Source organism: Tachysurus fulvidraco, chromosome 18 (genome assembly GCF_022655615.1).
Source record: "Tachysurus fulvidraco isolate hzauxx_2018 chromosome 18, HZAU_PFXX_2.0, whole genome shotgun sequence".
NCBI classification, from domain to species: domain Eukaryota; kingdom Metazoa; phylum Chordata; class Actinopteri; order Siluriformes; family Bagridae; genus Tachysurus; species Tachysurus fulvidraco.
This window is the reverse complement of record NC_062535.1, coordinates 12,040,886-12,048,188: the sequence shown is the minus strand read 5'-3', so window position 1 is coordinate 12,048,188 and position 7,303 is coordinate 12,040,886. Positions and strand designations below refer to the sequence as shown.

At 37.5% G+C, this 7,303-nt stretch overlaps 1 non-coding gene across 1 annotated transcript; it reads right to left on the bottom strand.

Moving 5' to 3' along the window:
- Positions 1-1,290: 1,290 nt before the first annotated feature.
- On the bottom strand, positions 1,291-1,364 carry trnat-agu. The gene has a single exon. It is a non-coding gene; the product is annotated as a tRNA-Thr (tRNA).
- Between the last annotated feature and the right edge of the window lie 5,939 nt (positions 1,365-7,303).

Sequence of the window (7,303 nt, the reverse complement as noted above, 5' to 3'; positions counted from 1 at the left end):
TCCGAGGAGGACGGAACCAAAGAACAAGTGCGTTTACCGAACTGAGGAGCGTCCCAGCAGTAAAGTCAGCAGTAACGACATACTGTACGTAACGATTTCCTCTTAACCACTTTAATAAATCTGAGAGAAGGAAATGTGAACAGAATTGATGGAAGTTAGTTGTACCGAAACTTGAGTAAATCAACTGACATTTGTATTTGCAGGAATTACGTCAAAGATGTTATTAACAAAAAAACAAAAAAAACAAACAGCTCTGTTCTACAGCGTTAGGCAAATGTGCTTAAGAGTAACTTACATTTAATCTCATTTTATACAAGTGAGCAATTAAGGGGTAAGGGCGTTGCTCAGGGGCACAACAGTGTCAGGTTGGTGGACCTGGGATTTAAACTCACAAACAATATGAATTAACCTTAAATCCAGTTGTTCAAAGGTAAGCTGATCAGATTTTGGTTATCGGATTGGTGCAAATCTTGAAAATGGGTTGTTCAAAAGGGAAAGATGGAATCTGAAATCTGATTAGATTACGAAATCCAATCCTAGTTTTAATCTGGATCAAACCTTCAGTTTGTGTTGTTCAAAACTTGTCAGTAGGATTTGGATAACTTTGATTTAAAAAAAAAACAGGATTATCCTGAACCCAACAGAGGGTAGGATTTCAAGGTGGATTCCAGGAGGAAAATGTAGTAAAATGGGTCAAACAATACATTTGTATCATTTAGTGTATATACTTTTATTGAAGCGAAACTTCAAAACAAAACATCAGATCCGTCTCCTAAGAGCTTGGAAATGCTGGTCTCTCCTCCTCAGATGAAAAAGAACCCTGAACATTCTTTATTTTGTTAACTATTGGACATTTAGCCATTTTATTTTTTTAAGACTTTTTCAAAATATCCACAATGTATTTGTTAATGTATATTTATTTTTTATGACTCAGATGAGGGGTAATAAAAGAAATTATGAATGGAAGTGGAGGTTTGTTATTTTTGGGTTTTGTCTCAAAATAAAAAACTCTTTAGACCCCATGTTAGCTCTTCTACCTGTTCTTTACATAGCTGGTAGCCCACGTTGTGATATGTTGTCCCATTCAGAGAACAATCCGGATTTGGTAATATTGAAAACGGTATATGTGCATCAGGGTGATCCAATCCAATGTTGCTTTGAAAAACCGGTGTAAAAGTAAGACGGATCACCTGATCAGGAAAAAATGGGATTTCCAAATCATTTTGATCCAGATCAAATTTTTTTGTACAACTGGCCCCTTGGCATTGTGTTTACACCAGTGGACAAATCAGGCACTGCTGGGATTTGAACCCAGGATCTCCTGTTTACTAGACAGGCACTTTAACCAACTAAGCCACAGCGCCATGGGCTGGTTTAGTTAGAAACAGATACTTGTAGTGAACCATCCCTCAAGACGCCTTATCAAATTAGATGCAGCAAAAAGGCAAATTCCAAATTCAGGGCACACATTAAAGCAGCTAAAGCACTGACTTCACTGTGTAGCATGAGGCCACCACAGCACGTGATGAACTGACACGATACACGATAGATTTTACAACAATGATTGGATGCTAAACTCACCCCTTTTATTTATACACATAGTGTGTTAGAACTGAGTGGATGACAGAACAAGAGACCTCTTAAAGTCCAAATAAATAGATACTAAATAGAAACCATAGATACTGTACATGAAACTCTGGTCTTTATTCTTAACACAGAATGACTCCTCTAGTTTGGAGAAAAAGAGACGCTTAGCTTCCTCGACCACACAGAACTAGGAAAAAGACAGCTTTCACTTTAAATCCATTCTGCTATGAATGAGCCTCTATTCTGCCTCCGTAACAGACAAAGATGATTCATGAGGGTCAGGAGGTCAGAATATATCCAGCGTGGCTAGAACTACTTACAGTAGCTTCAAATAGAGAAGCATGACAAAGAAAACCACATCTTATCGACAAGCAGGAGTAGAGCCAGAGCACTTCAATTCAACAGCATGTCATTAAATATAAAAAGTGTGTATATCTTTGTAGGTGTGGACAGCAGTGCGGAAATGTCAGCGAGCACCTCATAAAACCTTAAAGCAGCAGCCTGGCTCTCAGCAGGGTGTCTGATCTATTATGTGTGTCTGATCTAAACTCTCTCATGATACTTTTCAGTCCTTTTTGAGGGAAATGGAAATTAAGTGACACAAAAGGAGGTCGTGCCTGATTTCAAACACAGAGCATGTTAAAAGCGAGTTATAATCATAGCTAACAACAATATAAATGTTAACATGCCGCTGTTACAACTTCTTTTTTTTTTTTCATTACTTTATTCTTTGACACGGTCGTATTCTGGGTGTTATAATAAAATAAAATAAAATATATATTTTAAATAAAAATGAATTATATATATATATATATATATATATATATATATATATATATATATATATATGTGTGTGTGTGTGTGTGTGTGTGTGTGTGTGTGTGTGTGTGTGTGTGTGTGTGTGTGTGTTTGTTTTAAACATTTTATCTGAACGTTCTTTAAAAAAAATTTAAAATCCATTTTAAAATGAAGGAACATTAATGACAACAAACAAAATGTCACATGAGCAAATTATTAACACAGCTGAAGATATTTTAAATGACTTGCAGACAGAAATAACTGGCTGTAAATGCTTTAGGTTCAGTTATGCACCGATATCGATATGCTTTATTACATTTTCATTTAATTAAACCTTTATGACGTTTGTGTGATTTGATCTGAACTTGTATGATGTTTGCATTTTTCCTGGTAAAATAAAGTTTAAATCCTCATTTCCACAGACTAAGAGCCGATCACATTACTCGTGTTTCATTTATAAATCAACTTGTTTGGGAAAGTTTCACAGATGAAGCCAACCAAAACAATTTTTTATGAAATTTATAACACGCACTTGATTGTCTTTGTCCTCATGTGTGTACGTTGATAAACACCATTTACCTGTAAATCCTAAAGCAGTTTAACGGGAGATTATTTACATTTTGTGACGCCCAAAAAAGCTTCATAAGAGGCAAAACTCATGAGAGCTGAAAACGATAAAATGGCGACCAAATGGTGAAAGAGTTTTACTAAGCACTACATGTACCAAATCTAAATAAATGTACTAGTAATACTGCTCAACTAACACAGGCGAAAACATGTGTCTTCCCCACAAACTTAAATTTAACTGGGAATATTGCGAGTGCAAACTGTTCTGACCTCATACATTTACTGAGCACTGAATGTTATTGGTGTACAGTTACAGCCCAATTCTCACAGATTGCAAATACAGAGACTTCCCTGGGTTTCAGTCCTGTGAGTGGTTGTCGATCTCATCTAGCCAATCAGAGCAGGACGTTGGTTTCTGCATGGCAGGAATTCTGATACTGTGCCGTATTATTTCCGGTCGAATTTCTTGTGTCTCTCCGGCTTAGATTCACACGAATACAAATGAGGCCGTGGGAGGTGATGGCACAAAACCACTCAGAACATATATATATATATATATATATATATATATATATATATATATATATATATATATATATATATATATATATATATATATGAAACCCTTCTGTAAGATGAGCTGATTGTTCATGTGGAAGTGTGGAAATTCGCATGGCTCTCTATATGTGAGTGTGTGACAGAGAGGACGGAATAACCACAGAATCACTTATTCCATAGTCTAGCACAGTGTTGTTGGTTTTCCAGATCTTTACCCCAGACTTTTGCCCCACCAGCCTGCTTTCATATGAAAGCCACCGATTTGGGAAAATGAATGTAAACACATGTTTCCTCCAACTCTAACACACATAACGTGAATCAGCAGCATTTTTGGACTGGAGCTCATGCAGGAAGTTTAACACACTCAGAGCAGTCGTCTATGCTCCCTCTTCCACATACATGAGCTCACAGACACCTCTGATTGGATAGTGTTTGCTTTGATTGACAGGTGAAAGGTTCAAATTTTGTTCTCTTAAAGAAAATTATTAGAATTTTGAAATTCTAAAGACATTTTTGTATGGGGATGTTTATCGAAGAAGTCTCCGGTTTAGTTATTTGTAACAGAAAGTCTTTAGTACAGAGGATAAGCTGAAGAAAATGAAAAACAAAAGACTTTTTTACTTGCAGTAACGTACTGTATGTGTTCAGCAGAACTAAATTGTTCCACGCATAGAAATGTATAAACATATAAAAGTTTGAAGTGTCATTCAGGAATAAATGACAAATTGTATTTGTTGACACATCGCTGTGGTATATAAAAGGAATATAACACTTCAGCTCATGCTGTGACTGGAAAACATCTGGGTGGTAAAGCGAAGACGATTCTGCTTCGCATCAAGAAAAGTACCAATGGGGGGAAGGGGAGGTTTTCAGGTCAGATGAATTGATGTTTATTCTCGTGCAAAACTGGTGGAATATGTGTATATCTTACAGCCTCAGCTTTTTCACCTCATCCCAAGAGCCAACAAAAAATCCCTAATGGCTCAGAAAAATCCCCGGACTCACAGCCAAAACTGGAGCAGCTTAATACACTTATTAAGACAAATCACCAGCTAAACCTTTTTTTTTTCTTTTGTACTGTTTCCATACTGTTTGCTAATACGTTGAAAATTTTTCACTTACAGCATTGTACATTTTGTGGTTCCAAAATCTTGGTTCATGTGCTAATGCAGAGCAAACGCAAGTGAAACATAGAGCCCGGGCTGTCAGAGACTGTTAGCATCCAAATGTCTCCTCTTCTTCCTGTGCTCTTTTCCTCCATGACAATGCTTATGTAATATTGTTGTCGTCAGTGTGGGATTGTTAACTAGTCAGAAGCATTAACACTTTCACTGAGGCACTGGATTCATTCCCATCTTCACAAGTACTGTAGGAGTGAAAGAAGAAACTTTTGGATACAACTGAGAGATCGTCGCCTGACAACCAGGAATTAATCAAAGATAAGCAAGATGTAAATTTGTAGCAACTTGCAAAACTCATTCATATTTATAAACAAAATGTTGTCGGCTTAGATTAAGGTCTGGAGGAAACTTCGATCCAACCACGCTGCCATTGCTTTATAAATAAGTGAATGGCATTTTCAGGCAGATGTTTCAGGACAAGATCCGGTTGACTTCTTTTGCTCACCTAGCTTTAGTGTACAATTCATTTTTAAAATATTTTCATATTCTCCATCAGGTCATGAATAGCTCCATCTGATGACCGTTTCTCCTCTAATGTTCTTTCATCAACATGTTGGTCTATTTTCACTTTCCTATATTGCCCACAATTCTGTTCGACTGTCTTCTTATAGAGGTGCCAATAAATATGTCGATGCATTGGCACACATTTACAGCATTTGGCAGACACACTTATACAGAGCGACTTACATTTTATCTATCGACATTTTAACATAATTTGACTGTCATGATAATGGCGCTATATTCACACACCATCATCGTACTTATCATCTCATAGATCAGTAAGTAGTTTGTAGTTTGAGTCTAACTTTTGCTGTCTCCTCTACGTCTAGGTTGGATTTCTCATTAATATTAGAAACAATGAATGACAAGTGGAAAATATGAGTGAGAAAGGGAACTCTACCAGGAAACTCCTCCCTGTGACATCAGCACAGCACACAACAACTATTGGAATAATGAAATGCAGCACCAAACAATTAGCACACAAAACAAACATTTCCATTTACACATACAGTACAGACCAAAAGTTTGGACACACCTTCCAAAAGTTTGGACACACCACCTTTTCAACAGGACAATGACCCCAAACACACATCCAGGCTGTGTAAGGGCTATTTGACCATGAAGGAGAGTGATGGGGTGCTGCGCCAGATGACCTGGCCTCCACAGTCACCGGACCTGAACCCAATCGAGATGGTTTGGGGTGAGCTGGACCGCAGAGTGAAGGCAAAAGGGCCAACAAGTGCTAAGCATCTCTGGGAACTCCTTCAAGACTGTTGGAAGACCATTTCAGGTGACGACCTCTTGAAGCTCATCAAGAAAATGCCAAGAGTGTGCAAAGCAGTAATCAAAGCAGAAGGTGGCTACTTTGAAGAACCTAGAATATGACATATTTTCAGTTGTTTCACACTTTTTTGTTATGTACGTATATAATTCCACATGTGTTAATTCATAGTTTTGATTCCTTCAGCGTGAATCTACAATTTTCATAGTCATGAAAATAGAGAAAACTCTTTGAATGAGAAGGTGTGTCCAAACTTTTGGTCTGTACTGTATATTTCTATTTTATATTGGAAATAACTCAATATGATGGTGGCTGCAAGTCGTCATTTGACTCGGTTACCATTTGAAGGCTCCACATTATTATCCAGGTGTAGAAGTGTGCAAAATCACCTGAAGCATTGCTCCTTGTTCTATACAGGGAATATTCAGCACAGAATAATGTGACAGGTTACAGAAAGTACGTTTTCCCACTTGAGCAAATTAGTTACTTTTTCAGTCGGATATAAGCAGAACATTTTAGTCCTCTTAATAAATTCCCAGTGCTCCCTTGTCCTGTTTTGCTCATCCTTATCCTCAAGTACGGATCTAGGATCCGAACCTCTCTGTAATGAAACCCTCAAACATGAACTTTTAGACCACAGCATAACCACAGTTCAGTTGAGAAACAAACACTTTGTCTTTGTTTTCCCTGTAATTGAAGGCCATAAAAAGAAATGGCCCATGGAGAATTTGTGAGCTGTGAACATTTAAAGAAGGAAGCTCCATGCTCAGGATATTTTTAGCATGAGTTCACCGAGTTTGCTGGTGGGCAATATGAAGTGCAATAGCAGAACTGATATGTTAATCAGTGAAGGACAGATTTTATCAGCCTGAATTACCAACCATTAATCTACATACAATATATGGCCAAATCTTTCATGACCATTACAACTATATGTTCACATTCTAAATTTATTCATCCATTGCTGTTATAATGTGCTCCATTCTTCGGGGAAGGCTTCACAATAAAAGTTAGAGAATGTCTGTGGGGATTTCTAATAAGATACGTTACTGAGATCAGAAACTGATGTTAAGTGAGGAGTTCTGTGGTGCAGTCAGTGTTCTAGTTCATCCCAAAGTTGTTCAGTGGGGTGGAGATTAGGGATCAGTGCAAAACTCGCAATTCTTCTACTCTAACCTTCAAAAACCATGTCTTCATGGAGCTCGCTTTGTGCACGGGGGCATTGTCATGTTTGAACGGCTCTTCACTTCTCATTCCAGTAAATGGACATTGTAATGGTACAGCATACAAAGATATTCTACACAGTTGTGTGCTTTGTGGTAACACTTTG